Here is an 18,841-nt window from a genome sequence, read left to right as displayed (position 1 = left end):
GGTCTCTTCTGTTCCATCTCCCCACTATTGGGCATTTTGGCTAATGTCATCCCCACTGAGTTTACTACATACCATGCTTGTCCATTTGAGTCTGGGTTACCTCACTCAGGATATTTTCTAGTTTATCTATTTGTCTACAAAATTCATGATGTTCTCTTTTTAATAACGAAATAGTCTTCCATTGTGTAGATGAACCACATTTTCTGTATCCATACTCTGGTTAAGGGAGATTTGGGTTGTTTCCAGGTTCTAGCTATTAAAAATAAGGCTGCTATAAACACAATGGAGCACATGTCCTTATGGTATGATAGAGCTTATTTTGGGTATACACCCAGGAGTGGTATAGCTAGGTCTTCAGGTAGAGCAATTTCAAATTTTCTGAGGAACCACCAGATTGATTCCCCAAGTAGTTGTACCAGTTTGCAATCCCAATAGCAAAGGAGGAAGTGTTCCTCTTTCTCCATATCCTAATCAGTATGTAGTGTCATTGTCGCTTGAGTTTTGATCTTTGCCATTCTGATTGGTATCAGGTGGAATCTCAGGGTTATGTTGATTTGCATTTCCCTGATGAGTAATAATGTTGAACATTTCTTTTTTTATTATTTTATACAATTTTTATTAGATATTTTCTTCATTTACATTTCAAATGCTATCCCGAAAGTCCCCTATAGACTTCCCCTGCCCTGCTCCCCAACCCACCCACTCCCGCTTCCTAGCCCTGGCATTCCCCTGTACTGGGGCATATAATCATTACAAGACCACGGGCCTCTCCTCCCAATGATGGCTGACTAGGCCATCTTCTGCTACATATGCAGCTGGAGAAATAAGCTCTGGGGGTACTGGTTAGTTTATATTGTTGTTCCTCCTATAGGGTTACAGACCCCTTCAGCTCCTTGGGTACTTTCTCTAGTTCCTCCATTGGGGGCCCTGCGTTCTATCCAATAAATGACTGTGAGCTTCCACTTCTGTATTTGCCAGACACTGGCCTAGCCTCACAAGAGACAGCTGTATCAGGGTCCTGTTGGCAAAATATTGCTGGCATATGCAATAGTGTCTGTGTTTGGTGGCTGATAATGGGATGGATCCCCAGGTGAGGCAGTCTCTGGATGGTCCTTCCTTATGTCTCTGCTCCAAACTATGTCTCTGTAACTCCTTCCATGGGTAATTTTTTCCCCATTCTAAGGAGGAATGAAGTATCCACACTTTAGTCTTTCTTCTTCTTGAGTTTCTTTAAGAACTTCTCAGCCATTTGATACTCTACAGTTGAGAATTCTCTGTTTAGCTTTGTACCCAATTTTTAAATTGGATTTTTGGGGGTTTTGGCATCTACATTCTTTAGTTCTTTGTGTATTTTGGATATTAGTCCTCTTTGCTACTTTCTAGAATTTTATCTTTAGAGATTTCTCGTGGAGGCTTCGGCTGCTTTCTTTTAGTTTTCCAGGGGAGATAGAGAGAGAGGGGATATCTAATTGTTATATGGTCTTAATTTTAATGATTTACTAGAAGTAAGTTCCATAAAATTTATGCTCTTAGAAAATTCCTAAGAATCACCATAGCTCTCAAAGTTTGAACTTACAAAACTCTCACAAATTAGGATATCTACCGTGGTGCACTCTGTTCTGTCAGGGCATGGCCATACAAAAGTATGTCTATCTTGGTATCAACTGTGAGAAATCTAAAATGATGTAAGTTAATGACTTCCATGTCTGTAACTCAAGTTGTCAGAAATATATGTTGCCATTGGGGCCATCTTTATATTTTGGCCTTAGTTTAGATTTTAGCTATGCATAGATTTATAGGCATTATTTTATGGGGTTGCTGGTGAACCTTGTGGTGCTTAGGTGCTCTGCTTTTTAATTCAATGCCTCACAGTATATGTATATTAGGTATTCTGTCTCTTGAAAAAAGACAGAACCAGCTGGCCATGAAGCTTGTATTCTAAAATTTATGGTCTACTGCATAGAAAGACATTGTAGCAAAAGGCACATAATCAATTACAGATGTTGCAATTAGCAGACAAACTTTAAAACAACCGTTAGAATACATTAAATAAGAAACATGCATGATGGTTGTAGAGATGAGGAAATCTTCAGAGAGATTGAAACTTGACATGAAGAACTAAGTGTAATATACAAAATAAAATAACTCTCTCAAGGGAATTGAAAGCAGGAAGTATGCTACACAAACAGGAATCACAATCTTGAAGGCACACCAACAGATATTCATTCGACTATTGTGCAGAGATCAAAAGGGTAAAAAGCAAATGATCGCCCCAGATCCCTGAATGACCTCTAAGTTCAACTCAAGGTGGATCTGACAGTTTCATGTGGAACTGAAGTCGTAGAGAATAAGAGAGCTAAAGTAGGGCAGAAAAGTAGATATGTATAAATATAATAGCTAAAAGTATTTTGAACGTAAGCAGAGAGTTCAAACAAATGCAGAAGTAAAACAATGCTCCTCATGTCAGAGGCCTGGAAGCCTATGAGAGAGAAGGAAGAATGTGAGAATGAGAGGAGGGAATCAGGCAAAGGTGACTGCAAGTCCTAGTTCATGTTCCTGTTCTGTGATAAGCACCAATGACCGACAGCAACTAGGGGACCAAGGGGATTTTGTAGCTTAAACCTCCCGTGTCAAAAATTCCTTCGTGGACCAAAGCCAAGGCAGGAAATGAAGCAGAGCCATGGAGGAAGGCTGTTGCTCACAGGTGCCTCAGCTATCTCTGTTCCACAGCCCAGGATGACCAACTGCCTTCAAGGGGAGGAAAGAATTGATTTGGCTTTCAGGTTACAATCAAGGGAGGCCTGTCAGGGACACAGTAGGAACTGAAGCAGAGACTATGGAGGAACAGAACTAACTGGCTCTCTCATTTTGCCTTGTTCAGCTCTCCTTGTTATAGAGCCATGTCAGTCTGCTCAGGGACAGGAATGCCCATAATGGTTGGGCCCTCCTCCATAAACTCCATAGAAAGTGCTCCATAGATGTGTCTATACGCCAGTCTGTAGGAGGAATTCCTCAAATGAGATTTCCTCTTCCTACATATCTGTGTCTAGGTTTGTCCTAGAAACTGTGTTGAACACTGTGTATACTATTGCCCATCTCAGATACAGTTGATAAATTCCCTCCAATCATACATGTGACTACTGCTTACCTATCTATACATCCATCATCTCTCTTTCTTTCTACTTCTCTCTCTTTCTCTCTCTCTACTATCTATCATCTATCTATCTATCTATCTATCTATCTATCTATCTATCTATCTACATATATACTGCTCTGTCTCATAAACAAAAGCCTTTAATGTAATAATGTACATATATATGTTTTTATTACATATGAAATATACAAACCATTAAAACAGAAACACATCTTTGTGCAACTCTATGACTTCAGCTGATTCAGGCCTCATATAAACCAAAATAATTTCCTTTAAGATATGCCTACAATTTGATTTATTTTTCAAAAAATAAGTCACAATTATTTGGTTGTTCATATTTTAAAAAATGCCTGAGCCAACACAGTTCTTGAATACAATGTCTACTCATACATTTTTAAAGATTCACATGAATTCAAAACATAAATAATTTTGCAGGAGTAGTTTCTCAGAGCTATTGAGAAAATATTCTTTCTTACTGGTGCACTCACTGCTGGTCTCTCCTCAGCTTCTTAAATGAATGGCTTTTGCTAATTAATCATTGGCACTCTGGAATTTCTGTTACATCATTGATTTGGATAAAACATTGTAGGCTTTTGTCAAGCAGAACCACCTTTGTCTAAACTTGCTGGACAGTTAAACCCTTTCAGAAATACACTTATAATTCTTCGTCAGGAGACTTCACTGAAGCAGGGATGGAGCGTTAGGATGCCTGCGTGCTTACTTGCTTGTCTCCTAGACGTGCATTGACAGTAAGAATTTCATTCTCTTATCTTATGTGTATCCTGAGGGTGGGTTACAGATTTGATATACTTGTATTCTCATAATTATCTTATTTTTGTGAAATAGATGTTTGCTTTGTGGTAGTTATTTTCTACCAGTTTGCAGTTATATAGTGTTTCTACCATTAACTATTATATTATAGTACTTTATGTCATTGCTATTTAGATTTTAGTATACATTTGTTTTGAAGTACAGTATGTGGTTATGGTAAGTAGCTAGCTAGTTCTCAGAGGTTTTGAAGATGGACATTTTCGTATAACATGCAGCTTGAAAAACCTGGCACTGAAACTGTAGGATACTTGTTAATTGCTGAAACAATAAGATACATTAATATCTAATATCAAGAATATACAATTGTCCGTGCCTTATAAGATTAATATCCATTCAGAAACCTTGTCAACTCCTGTAAGAGTTAACCTAAGTGGGATTGATAAATGCCTGAGCAAAAAATGTACCTTAGGAAAATTTATATAGTAAGACTTTAGAAAGAATAACATAGGTAGATAGGTAGGTAGATAAATAGATGGATAGATAGATAGATAGATAGATAGATAGATAGATAGATAGATAGATAGATAGATAGATAGATAGAGAAAGACAGACAGACAGACAGACAAATAGATAGAATATATATATATATATATATATAATTTTTCTCTCCCTCTGTCTGTCTGTCTGTCTGTCTGTCGGTCGGTCTGTGTTTCCCTTTCTCTCTCCATATATATATATGGAGAGAGAGAGAGAGAGAGAGAGAGAGAGAGAGAGAGAGAGAGAGAGAGAGAGAGAGAGAGAGAGAGAGAGAGAGAGAGAGAGAAAAGCTAAGGGGTAGAATCTATGCAAAAATCTAGAGAACATGGCAGCCCACTGGGAACCTCAGTAGAAGGGAGGCAGGATTGGGATACCAAGAGCAAGTTTCCTATCTGACTAGCTTTTAACAGATCATATGGAGCAGGAGTAGAGAACCAGGATGAGTGAGAGCAAGGTCCTGATGATATCTACATCCTAACATTTACAGAGAAGTTCATTTTCTTACGGATTAAGAATCCTCCTACCCTACCTTTCACTCCAGTTTTTACTCTGTTGCTCTGTCAATCCCTCCCCCTCTCTCTGTGTCTTTCCACACCCTTTGTTTTAGAATTAGTAAAACATGCATAATTTTTAAAATGACACCCCAAAGCTGCACTTGAAGGTAGCATCCATCATGCGACCCACTGCATGGTTTGTTTTGGTACCCTGCACATGCTCTAGGTGTGCAATATGTCTCGCCACTAAAATTTATTCCTGGATAGGTGAATAGGGGAGTTAGGAAGCAGTGCTGATAGGGAATTGATTTTGATTCTATTAAACATTAATGAAGTGAACTAGGTCTTGAAAGGGGAAAAAGTAACATAGAAAAATCTTGTGAATGAGGGAACTTCTCTTCCATTATTTTGAAAGAACATTTACATTGATGCATCTGTAAGCATGGCTTCAGACTGAGATCTGTAGTGTGTGAAATATATATATATATATATATATATATATATATATATGCAAAGGAGATATTCTTATATCCTTTTCCCAAGTCTACATTTCTCAGTTCCCTCATTTCAAACATGTGAGACCTAACATCTCTTCCTCAATATTTCTGTATGTTTTAAGTTAAAGAGAACATACAAAGAGATTACCACAGGATAAAGCCTGTAGTAAATATTTCATGTCATTATTTCAAAAAGTAAATCTTTTACCATATCATGCCCACCACTCCTTTGTCTTCTCAGCAGAAGAACTAAGGATTAGCTCTTGCCCTTCAGGTAGCACTGCTGTCTTCTCTGGGACAAGTTGAGGGGAAACAATTTCAAAGTCTCCCTGCTTGGGGAAGCATAGCTTTAGCATTGCCCCTGGAGACTCGGGAGATCTGAATGGAAAGTGGAAACAAAGCAAGGAGGTAGCGTAGAAGGAGAAGCAGGGGGATGTTGAGGACAATACTGACAGACAACACTGGAGGGGGGGGGAGAAATTTCTGATGAAATCCCACTGAATAATTCTGACTTTCTTCTTGCCCAGAGGCTAGGGTGTCCTAAAGGAAAAATGCTGGACTTTCCTTGTTTAAATGAGAATCATTTGGGGACAAGGGACTGCATGGCCACATCACAGTCTCCATCTTTTCTCTACTGTGCTATGGATGTAAAATTCTCCAGTCGTAAATAACCTGCATATAAATATGACTCAATCAATATTATTTGCATGAAAATGGTTCACTAATGGAAAATGCTGTCTTAAAAATATGTGTTTATTATTATGAAAGAAGAAACTTCATATAGCCATAATCATACACTATTCTATCTTATTGTTCATTAAAGATTCAAAGTAATAAGGTTATTACATGTTTTAGAATATGTCTGGGTGTCAAAAATTATTCTCAATGATATTACCTGATAATTGTCAAGAAAAAGAAACTACTAACAACAACGTTGGTAAGAGTATTGGTAAGAAAACAGGAAGGAAGAAGCACAACCCTGGGCACTGTGAGAGGACACAGGCAGCCCGTGAGAAGGGAGATTTCCTCCTTCATGCTCTTCTTCTGCAGGGTTAGAGCACAGCTCTAAAGCGAGGACAAGAGAAAGCACCAAACTGACATTGCAAAATAATTTCTAACAAACAAATACAAGTTGAAAATTCTGTGTTTTCTTTATATGACTGCAGTGCTTGTCAGTGCTAGGTAAAAATAGCGACATGTCAAATGTTAGGGGCTCTCTTTTCATGTCAAGATTGCCTGTGATTTCTATTTTCTTTATTTTGCTTACTCCCACCTACCTAAACAGAGCTACCTACTACAAACATAACAATGTCACATAAATTGCTTTTCATAGAGTACTTATTTGAATCTCTTCACCTAACTTTTATATCCTAATTAAATCCAGTTTTTGTTGTTTTTATTTTAATGTGTCATGAAAATTGATCCCAGTTTACATATGGAAACAGAACTCTTTTGGAGATTTGCAGGGGTTGAGGGTCAGGTCATCCCTGGTAAAGTTTCTCTAAAATATAAGAATGGGAGGTGGATTCATTCAGTCAATTCAATAGGGAAGTGATTGCTTACAGAGTGAAAAATGTTCTCAGTTCTAAGTTGAATTTGTTGAGTCTTGAGGTCTTTAATAAAGACAGCAGCAACACGAGCGCGCGCGCACACACACAGACACACACACACACACACACACACACACACACACACACACACGCACGAGCGCGCAGACAATGTGAGCCAGAGCCTGTAGTGTGTCAAAGAAATGCCAAAGGATTACGTAATAAAGGGCGACACTCTTGCCCCTGCAGCAACATGTCAAGTCTGTACAATAGAAAGGCTAAACTTTAGCTCTAAATCATTGGCTAAGGCATGGCTCTAGTTATTTCCAGGCAAGGAGCCTTCTTTGACATGAACAAAGTTATATTAACAAAATGTACTCCCTTTTGCAAAATCTCTCTGTGTCAAGCACTTCCAATGAGAAAGGGTAATGTTTGTTCCTTTGAAAACGAAGCCAATCTCTGTGAGGAATGCATTTGAATCAGTATGCCCCAAAGCCAAAGGAGAGGGCATTATTCTGTCTTCTTTTTGTCTCTGTACAAATGTTTACATATGTGTGTATGTGTGCTTATATGTATATGTATACGTAGGTGTGTGTGTGTATGTGTGTACACGTATGTGTGCTTGTGTATTGCTGGGCATAGTGGCACTGGTATTTAATACCAGTATGCAGAGGCAAGCCTATCTCTGTGAGTTTGAGATCACCATAATAATTTGCAGGATAGCCAAAGCTATATAGTAAGAGCCTGTGTCAACAAACAAAGCCAGACACATATTCTCAGAACGAGGATGACATTCATGACATTCCTCTACTCTCATGTCTGTTTTATATCCAGGAAGCTTCATTCTCTGAAAATCTACCCTATGTCAGGTTTGGTTTGTTTGTGTTTAAACTTTCAAAACTATGGGAAGACATTCACAGGAAGGCTTCTTTTCCTGTTGCTTGATTAAAAAATGCCAGGGTTCCATCAAGTGGAAAACATGCATTTCCTCATACATTATACTATATATTTTATGGGAAATTCATTTTTTAAAATTATAACATTCATATTTTCAAAATATAACATTATCTTCACACATTAAAGTTGGGAACTTTGGGGTTCACATTACATTTCCACAGACATTTTGTAGCCTGGTCTCCATGTATTAAAGCAAATGGTGCACATTTTCAGAACTCCAAATGAAAAACGTCCACGTTCAAGATTTTGGAAACATCTTTTCCACTTCGGACCCTTTTAATGTGGTCTTTAAAATATATGTAACAGACCACAGGGCACATGTTTCTCAAGAGTATGCACATTAAATACTCAGAAGTGAGGACGTAATTCTATGCAGATGTTGTCATGGTAAATACTCATGATAACACACAGGAAAGTGGCCAGAACTCAAGTTTAAATCTAGCCCAGCCAGACTTGAATTACTGGCTGTTATTTTTCAAAACATTTTCCTTTATTTTAGTCTTAATGAATAAATGTTTTCAGATCTGATACAATAATGTTTGAATTCTGTTGAAACCACAGATTTCCCTCTTCTGCAGCTCTGAGAGAGCGGTGCAGGCAGGAGGTAAGAGCTCACCCTTCCCTGGAGAACTCCTTTACTGCATTTACATCATTTGAGTTATTTACCTCTAAATTTCAAGTTGGTCTGCTAGAAAAAATCTCATAAAATGTTCTGGAACTGCTTTCTTAAAGAGGAAGCCTTTTCTCTTTAAACTGTTTTTTTAAACCATTGTTGGTTGAAGAAACATAAAACCAGAATGAAATAGTCACCAAACTCGAAGTTGCATTAGATTTGCCACAGACAGATATATTTTAGAAGTCCCCACCCAAGAACATCTTTGAGGTCCTGTCTGATTGTAACATCTCCACTTTTGATGGCATGTGGGACCAAAAAGTGATAGGTAGGTCAGGGTGCCTGCTGCTTTAAAACGTGATACTTCATGGATCCTTAAAACTCATATTCAGACTTACCCAGAGTGTTATTGAAACTATTCACTCTACTTTGATCTAGAAAAGAAAAATCAGAAGGTGACTTTGTGTCTAAGCTTCACAGTCTATGTTGAGTCATGTCCTAAGTCTCTAGTTATTTTCTTGCCTTCTCTTTGTAAAAGAAGACTTGCAAAATGGCATCATTCAAACACTTTGTTTAGGGTTTTTGTAGGAATGAGGACCCCAGTTTAAACTTTTATAGCATTCCTAAGTCTTAACAAAATTGTAAGCTATATGGTAGGTTATTGATGTATCATCTTAAATCTCTTGCAATTCTATAGCTTATAAATAGAATAGAATAATATATGAAATAATGTGTTTCTTCTTGGCATCACATGTAGGGCTCAGCACATCGTAGGCACTCAGTGAATGTTTTCAGCTATTGAAAGGACTTTGCAGCTTATTCTTGCCTGGATTTCTGAGCAGACTTTGGGCTGACATGCATTGACCTGCTCCATCTAAGATGAGCACTTTCTTTCCCCTTTAGAGATGACATGCTGTTAACAGCATGGTCTGTTACCTGATGTAATATGTGAAGTTTAATCACCAAAAGTAGCTACTTCAAAATATACCTGGAGGAATGACCTGATTAATGGGACTTATTCCCAAAGCAGAAGCTTCATCTTCAATGTATTCTCAAATGCAGAACACAAGTTTTCATGAGCAACAATCATTGGACTCTGAGTCACCCGATTCTGTTACTCATTTTGTTCAATCACCTGTGAAAAGGACCTTACTCTGTGATTGTTTATGACAAAACATATTCTCATTGTGATTCTCTTCTTCAACTTTGCTACCCATTATCCCTGCTAGCAGTCATTATCTCTGTCCTGGGCTCAAAGAGGCAGCTGAAACAGTTCTCTTTATAAAATGCAAAAGTCCTTTCGAAGAATTCCCTCCGGGAATGTGTACAATAATCTCAGAACATGGGCTAGCTTGAAGTGGCAAATGCTGACAGTTCCTGCCTTTGGGGAAAAAAAAACCGAGACAGTGGAGACTTTCTGACAAATATGTAGTCAGCTCTCTTGCTTCTTAGTCGTTCACAGGACAAGTGTCACACAAGGGATTCCAAAGTCCATGGCAATTTCCCTATTAACATCCCTGTTTTAGGCTGAGTTCCAGGGCAAGAATATTCAATCCTTACTAATTCTTTCTGACTTGTCAGGTCCAGAGTAATTTAACTTTGAAGGTAAAAATACCTCATATCATGGAGCATTGGTTTTTAAACAAAAAATGAGACTGATCTATTTAGAAAACAAGATGCGAAGTCCCCTGACCTGACCTAGAGAGAGGAAATTTCTACAGAGGAAATGACAGTGTCTTATATAGAGTTGGCAGGTTTGATTTTGTTTTCTGTAGAAAAACAGATAGATATGACCAAAGAAAAATAATGAGTTATCAGATTCTTCTAACCAACCCTACAGGTCCCACATCCAGATTGGCCTATTCTTTCTCTTGGTACAGTGGTACCACTGTTAAAGATGCACTCAGATGTAGAAGTGCATGGGAGAATGGCAGAGCTGCAAGTCAACAGAGAACCAGGAAGGGCATCATGCTTCTTTCTGATGGATTTTCATTTCAAAGAATTTGTGATATTTTTGTTTTGTTGTGCTGTGCTTGCGTGTCTTCTGTTTTGTGAATCATTTTACCTTCAGCAAATATTTTTTTAAAAATTCGAAGAACCAGGGCAATTGTGTTTCATTTACAGTACTTTTTGTGCTCTTGATTATCTGCTCTTAAACTTGCTCTGAACAGCTGTGTGCACTTTAATGCTCTGTGCCATAAAACTAACGTGTGGCAGTAGTCCTCTGTGGGAATGAACCCCCGAAAGTCTGCAGCTCAGCTTGGCCTCCTACTTCATGGTGTTCATGAGAATCAAACAAATCATGGTTCAGGAAACATTTTGAAAAGATAGGTGCCAAGCGTATCGCCGAGCAGAAGATGGCTAGAGTAGCAGATTCCCACAGGTCTTTGATTTCTGCACACGTGGGGCTCCCTGTAGGAAAAAGCCTCTGGATAGCATGCACAGCACACAGCTCATTTACAGAACCTTGGTGTGGAACCCCCCTAATTCATGGGAATGAAGGTTTCCCTGGTGAAAAAGCTATAAATGACTCTTCATTTAAATGAGTTAATCTCCAGCATTTTGAACATAGGGATAGCACTCTTACTGTGGAATCTACACTGCCCTGTGGGCTTTTCCACAAACAAACAAACAAACAAAAACAACATCTTCTTGCCTTCTGATTTTTGTTCTTTTGAACAAAGCCATAATAGCTTCAGTGCATTACACCGTTAATTACCTTTATTTAAATAACAAGGGATTTTATTAAATAGTTAAAGGCACAGCTTAGCAAATGCTTTCCCATTATTAAACCTCCTTTTACTTCAATGAATTAGCTTGCACCAAGTAACGAAGATGCAAATATTTCAGTGTGGAAGATCCTTACTAATGGTTAAACACACTGCCCATTTGATGCTGAGCCTGACACTCAGATAAGACATTATCTGACTTCATTACCAACAAAGCTCACCTATTTTATCAGATGAGTTGGGCTTCAGTAATTCAGACTATGATTAGCTGAAGAGCAAAATAGCCCCTAGCAATTAGGAAGCATATTTAAAAGTACTTTAAACCAAGTATAGGATTTCCCCCCACCCCTTCATTCTCTTTAGACCATTTTCCAAACTCAGGCTTTATAATTGAAAGAAAATTTAATCCTGCATTAACCATATAATCATTTTCCAAACTTGGTTCTTGGAGAAACTGCTCTTCTCTGAAGTGGGTTAGCCCAGACTGTGTGGATTAAAGATATCAGACCCCAATTAAAATCTTGTAGATTTAGTTTTACTCACAAAATCTCTATTTTCATCCATACTAAGTTGCCTGAATACTAATTCTTAACATTTAGAACTTTTCCTTTCACAGTCAGTTCAAAAAATTATGGCGATTGAACAAAAGAAGCAAAAGCTGAGTGGTGAAGGGAATATAGTGCTATTGCCTACTCAGTAACTGGGTGACACAGAATCAGATCCACAGCCATTGACCAGGCTTGCTGGAGGAAGAGGGGCCACACCCAAGTATTTGTGCAGTTGCACATGTATCTGTGCATCCTGGAGAAGGCCTAAGTTATATTGTGAGTCTTCCTGCATCACTGTCTTCCCTATTCATTGAGACAGGGACTCCTGGTCATACACAGAGCTCATCCACATGGCTACCCTAGCTACCCAGCATGTCTGGGGACCTATGCTCTTTGCCCTCTCAGTACTGGTTGCAGCTACCCCCGATCCCTCCACCCCTGTGCACAGCACTGATGTGGTTCTGGAGGTTATAACTGAAGTCTTCAGAATTGTTGCTTGTGCAGCAAGAACTTCAATTACTAAGCCATCTCCCTAGTCCTGTAAGCACGCTTTGTTGTAAAATGAAACAGGTAAGCTTCCCTAAAAACATTCAGATTAGAATTTAGTGTTATATAGTACGTTTGGTTATAGAGTTTATTTGAGTACTGTGACAGAACAGCATTTTATTTTTAACTAGAGTAACTTCTTAAATATTATCTCAGGAAGATGTTTAAATATAATATTAGCCATATGTTTACATATTTTTATGTTTAAACAGTTCTTAGCATGTTTTATCTCATCAAAATATTTCTATAAGTTTGGAAGGTGATATGACAGTCAATGTTTTGACGATTTAGATACAGAGTGACAGAGAAAAGTGTTGAAGATTGGTTCTAATGCTTTGAATTAATTCAGTTACCTAATTGGGAATCTGCATGACCAGACGTTGAAAGTCCTTGTCCCCAATTGGATTCTGATTGATCAATAAAGATGCCAGTGGTTAATGGGCAAAGAGATGGGGCAGGAACCTTAGATCTGTGTGGGCTAGGACATAAGGGGGAGGAGGGGAGACAAGAGCTGCAGGAGATAACACCATGTGAGGTTTCAGGTAAGTGGCCCTGGCTTCAGGTAACTTACCTGGTTTCAGGTAAATTAGGATTGGGAGCAGACAGATGATTAGAACTGTCCAGTCATGGAGTTAGCCAACACATTTCAAAAATAAGCTAGTGAGTGTGTGCCTTTCATTCAAGGATCCAAAGAGTTCCTGGAAGAGTGACTGTATGTGTGTGACCTGCTAGGAACAGAAAGCAGAATAGCTAAACTCCACACTATAGAAAAGTATTTAAAAAAAAAAAGAAATCCATACTAAACATTTGAATTTGAGGCTCACAATAAAATAGTCTCTCTTTCTGCTTCAACTCTCAACCCACTTTAATCCTTACTCCAAGCAGGGCAATATCCTTTCCCTGCTACAATCTTGGGGGAAAATTCTTTTCCTTCTGGCTATTTCCCATAATTCTTAGGAAGATATTGATTGGTGCCGCTCCAGTTAAATATCTACTATAATAACTGTCATGGCTAATCATTGATTGTATAACATAAGCCAGGTGACCTCTTTGACAATATTAGATCAATTTCCCTTAAAACAACTAAACTAATGTTTTTTTTTTGTTTGTTTGTTTTTTTTTGTTTTTTTTTGTTTTTTTTTGGTTTTTCGAGACAGGGTTTCTCTGTGTAGCCCTGGCTGTCCTGACACTCACTTTGTAGACCAGGCTGGCCTCGAACTCAGAAATCCGCCTGCCTCTGTCTCCCGAGTGGAAACTAATGTTTTTTACCATTGACATGGGGAGGCAAGCATGAGACAAAAGTTGGGACATAGTGGGCCTATTCTCTAGACAGGAGCTCTAGAACTCTCATTTAGATATCCATGTAGGTACTTCAAATTTTGTTTCACAAATGAGAAGTTTGAAAGTGAAAGAGATTCCATACTATGATGCATAGTTGCAAACTGCTTGAAATCAAGTCCAGTATTTAATTAATAAATAATTTATTAATTATTTTTGAAACATGGTCTCCTATATCCAAGCTGCTTACTAATTTATTATATGGGAATAAATGACCTTGATCTTAATATTTATGATCCTGTGACATGTAGCTTTTGAGCAGGGATAGAGGTGTGTTTCAGGAATGCTAGTGAGGAGTCTTGGAACTTTATGCATATCAGGTAAACATTCTACCAACTGAGCTATAGCCCCAGTTACAGTCATTTAAGAGCATGGTTCACAGAGTTGAGGAGTACCCAGACCCCTGATTTTACCACTGAGAAGAGTAAGTCTTTCTAAGAAGAGTAGTTACAGAAATAAGAGCCAAGCCAGAGTTCTGTAGGCTTCTTGTGACTTTCCCACAAGGATGTTAATGGCTTTCTCTTTTCTATCATTCTCCTTGAATAAATCTGCAATTATCTGGGCATCGGCTCCACACTGGCAAGCTGTGTAACTCTATAGCAGCTCTCTGTGTTTTTCCTGTGGATAACAAACAGCCTGATGTGTTTATGAGCCCTTGCCTAACTTATTCAACAGTGTAAGGTTGTCTTTTATTCTTTCTTGTTTAGTGATAGAGTGGTGTGTGTGTGTGTGTGTGTGTGTGTGTGTGTGTGTGTGTGTGAGACGCTAACCAAGAAGTGGATAGGCTATAACTTAAAAATAGCAAGTAAAAATTCAATAGGGGAGATTTTTAAAACATTAAATAAAAAAAAACCAAAGAAACAAGGAATCTGTACGAATTTTGGTAAGGACATAGCTTCTTGCTCAAGGTAAGCAGGGAGTTTTACTAGGCATGATAAGCCCACAGAAGAGCTTTGTCTTCCCTATTTCACATTCTCTGCCTTGCTATGACCATTCTTGAGCCAAACTATCAGTTTTGAACATGTAGTTTCGTTCTGAATATGTAGCCCTCCATCCCATGCAACAAGAATATTTTATACATCTTTCTTTCCTTCTGTCTGTCTATCTGTCTGTCTATCTCATCCTCCCTCCCTCCCTCCCTCCCTCCCTCCCTCCCTCCCTCCCTCCCTCCCTCCCTCCCTCCCTCCTTCCCTCTCCCCTCCTTCTCCTCCTTCCTCTCTCTCTCTCTGTCTCTCTCTCTCTCTGTCTCTCTCTCTCTCTGTCTCTCCTTTTATTTCCATTTTATCTAAGGTTTTAGTTTTAGTACTAGTTGATGGTACTCACTATGTAACTCATTCTGGCCTTGATCTCATGAAAAATGTCTTACTTCTGTATATTGTTTTTATTAGGTTTAGGTATGGGCCTTGAATTCCTGAACTTTCCATGACTTTTATCATGAAGGGGCTTTCTCAGCATCTAAGGAGATGATCATGTGGTTTTTGTCTTTGAGTTCATTTATATAGTGGGTTATATTGATGGATTTCCATATAGTAAACCATCCCTGCATCCCTGGGATGAAGTCTACTTGATCATCATCATGATCATTTTGATGTGTTCTTGGATTCAGTTTGCGAGGATTTTATTGAGTATTTTTGCATCGATATTCACAAGGGAAATTGCTCTGAAATTCTCTTTCTTTGTTGGATCTTTTGTGGTTTAGGTATCAGAGTGAATGTGGCTTCATAGAATGAATTAGGTAGAGAACTTTCTTTTTCTATTTTGTGGAATAGTTTGAGGAGAATTAGAATTAGGTCTACTATGAAGGTCTGATAGAACTCTGCACTAAACCCATCTGGTCCTGGGCTTTTTTTTTGGTTGGGAGACTATTAATAACTGCTTGAAGATCCAGCAATACCTCTCCTGGGCATATACCCAGAAGATGTTCAAACTGGTAATAAGGACACAAGCTCCACTATGTTCATAGCAGTCTTATTTATACTAGCCAGAAGCTGGAAAGAACCCAGATGTCCCTCATCAGAGGAATGGATGCAGAAAATGTGGTACATTTAAACAATGGAGTACTATTCAGTTATTAAAAACGATATATCCATGAAGTTCTTAGGCAAATGGATGAAATTAGAAAATATCATCCTGAGTGAGGTAACCCAATCACAAAAGAACACACATGATGTGCACTCACTGATAAGTGGATATTAGCCCAGAAACTTAGAATACCCAAGATACAATTTGTGAAACACATGGAACTCAAGAAGGAAGACTAAAGTGAGGATATGTCATTCCTCCTTAGAATAGGAAACAACATACCCATGGAAGGAGTTACAGAGATGAAGTTTAGAGCTGATACGGAAGGATGAACCATACAGAGACTGCCCCACCCGGGTATCCATCCCATAAACAGCCACTAAACACAGACACTATTGCATATGCCAGCAAGATTTTGCTGGCAGGACCCTAATATAGCTGTCTCTTGTGAGGCTGTGCCAGTGCCTGGCAAACACAGAAGTGGATGCTCACAGTCATCTATTAGATGGAACACAGGGCCCCTAATGAAGGAGCTAGAAAAAGTACCCAAGGAGCTGAAGGTGGTTGCAACCCTATAGGAGGAACAGCAATATGAAATGAACTAACCAGTATCCCCAGAGCTCGTGTCTCTAGCTGCATATGTAGCAGAAGATGGCCTAGTCAGCCATCATTGGGAAGAGAGGCCCCTTGATTTTGCAATCTTTATATGTCCCAGTACAGGAGAACGCCAGGGCCAAGAAGTGGGAGTGGGTGGTTTGGGGAGTAGGGCCGGGGGAGTGTATAGGGGACTTTTGGGATAGCATTTGAAATGTAAATGAAGAAAATATCTAATGAAAATTTGTAAAAAAAAAAAAAAAAGAAAGAAAGAAAGAAAGAAAGAAAAGAAAAGAAAAGGAAAGAAAAGAAAAGAAAAGAAAAGAAAAGAAAAGAAAAAAAAAGAAAAGAAAAGAAAAAAAGAAAAAGAAGAAAAAGAAAAATGTCTTACTTCTACTTCATCAGTGCTGGTACATAGGTTGGCTCTGTTAGGCTGGTGAATCATCTCTTGCTGTATTTAAAAACTTGAAACACTGGCTTTAGTCTACACATCTGTGATCCCAAGACTTGAGAGATTTAGGTTGAAAAATTAGGAATTCAAGTTTAACTCATACTATTTGAGATTCCACTTCATAAAAAGAAACAAACAAAAAGAACAACCAACTAAAACAAAATACAAACAAATGAACGAAAACAGCCACCAGCTAGTGTAAGAGGGAACCAGAGGTGGTTGGGCTTTCTTGTTTAGTGTTAATCTGTTACTATAGGACCCTTCTCATGGTCTGCCTCACCTACCTCAAACTCACTCTTTATTCTCATTCCTTACACATAAACTCCTTATACTAATTTCTTACACTCATTTTTACACACATCCCTTATACTCACATTTCTTACACACTCATCCCTTACACTCATCGCTTACACTCATCCCTTACACTCATCACTTACACTCATTCTTTACACTCATCCCTTACACTCATCACTTACACTCATCACTTACACTCTCATTCCTTACATTCATCCCTTACACTCTCATCCCTTAAACACATTCCTTATACTGTCATTTCTTTTTTTTTTTCCGGTTTTTCAAGACAGGGTTTCTCTGTGTAGCCCTGGCTGTCCTGGAACTCACTTTGTAGACCAGGCTGGCCTCGAACTCAGAAATCTGCCTGCCTCTACCTCCGGAGTGCTGGGATTAAAGGCGTGTGCCACCACACCTGGCTATACTGTCATTTCTTACACTCATCACTTATACTCTCATTCCTTACATTCATCTCTTACACTCACTTTACACTCATTCCTTACACTCACTTTCCTTATATTCTTTTTTACACCTTTTCCTTAAACTCACTTGTCCTACAGTCATTTCTTACACTCATTTCTTCTCAGACTTACAATGAATACTAATAGGTAATGGGGTACATTCTTTGAAATGATGAAAAAAGACCATTTCTGAGTTGTTCAGTCATAAAAAATATCAAAGTTTACATTTGAAACTTCAGTGGAATAAGGCAAATGAGAGTGAATTTTTGTCTATGCTACATGATCTGTGCAGAGAAAAGGTCCTCCTTGCAAAGGGAAGTCAGCATGAACACTTCACTTCTCATCCATTCAAGTTGACACTGCCTTTGGAAGGAAGCACATCAGAAGGTTTGCTTAAATTCCTATGCACATTTTCTCAGGCCAAAGAAGGCTCTGACTGAAGGAAAAGTGCTGGGTAATGGTTGGATCTCCAAGAGAGAACACGTTCACTGGTGACCGCTGGCTGCACCCATGTGTTATGGGTTTGTTTATTTTTAATTGCTCCACAGTCCTCCTAGTGTGAGACGTGGCATTCTCGTGAGCTGGCACTTCTAGTTTTAATTTATGCATGAGTTTGTACATTGTTTTTCTCCTGCAGTTCTCAAAGAATTTTATGGGCCATTACTGAGTGACTAAAATGGGTGCAGATTTTGCAAGCCTCTGCCAGAAGATCTTTATTACTGCCATCATTCTTAGGGAAATCATGTTCCAGCAGGTTCAGGCAGTGTGCTAAACGTGGCACATGTGTGAATTGGCCATTTCACACTGCTCTTACAATATTGTCAGTAATAATAAAACCAAGGGAAGATGAGGGGAGGGAGATGAGCTACACATTAATTTGGTCAGGAAGCTTAGATATGTTAGACACAGAGAAGGAAAGTGCAGCTTTCTTTGCAAATGTCATGCCAATGGTAAAGGCAATCTCTCTTTTTCGAAGCACCCGTCCTGTGAAGGAGCTTTCCACTTCATGAGGTATAGGCCAGTTCTCAAGACCCTTGGAAGCATCTAGATGATGTGATTTCTATCAATGTGGTAATTTTGGAGAACAACCTTTGATATAGCTCTCACCTTGTAGTGAGAAGGAGTAAAACCCAACAAACAGTGAAGTGATAGGTTGTCAGCAGTTTCATAAAGCCTATCTACCTAGAGTCCTGGCATTTCTAGTTCCCGTTTTGCCTTCTTTGGGGGTTGCAGGCAGAATTCAGATATGGGATTTTTAAACGCATATTGAGCAGTTGTCGTGTTTTTATTC

This window comes from Mus caroli, unplaced genomic scaffold (genome assembly GCF_978045245.1).
Source record: "Mus caroli unplaced genomic scaffold, Mus_caroli_1 scaffold_3, whole genome shotgun sequence".
In the NCBI taxonomy this organism is placed as follows: Eukaryota; Metazoa; Chordata; class Mammalia; order Rodentia; family Muridae; genus Mus; species Mus caroli.
This window is presented reverse-complemented; position numbering follows the sequence as displayed.